The following is a 276-nucleotide window of genomic DNA, read 5'->3' as shown; positions in this document are numbered from 1 at the left end:
TTGAATAAGGCTGGATACAAAAAAAAGCTTGATGTATGGATGCCACACGAGTTAACGCAAAGAAACCTCATGGACCGAATTCCCATCTGCAAATCGCTGCTGAATCGCAACCAAATCGACCCATTTCCGCAGCGGATGGTAACTGGTGATGAAAAGTGGATCACTTACGACAACGTCAAGCGAAAACGGTCGTGGTCGAAACGCGGTGAGCCGGTGCAAACGGTGGCCAAGCCAGGAATGACGGTCAGGAAGGCTTTGCTGTGTGTTTGGTGGAAT

The sequence above is a fragment of the Odontomachus brunneus genome, unplaced genomic scaffold, assembly GCF_010583005.1.
Source record: "Odontomachus brunneus isolate Ranch 3 - 2012 unplaced genomic scaffold, Obru_v1 Obru_scaffold_336, whole genome shotgun sequence".
In the NCBI taxonomy this organism is placed as follows: domain Eukaryota; kingdom Metazoa; phylum Arthropoda; class Insecta; order Hymenoptera; family Formicidae; genus Odontomachus; species Odontomachus brunneus.
The sequence above is the reverse complement of the archived record's forward strand: the minus strand, read 5'-3'. Positions refer to the sequence as shown.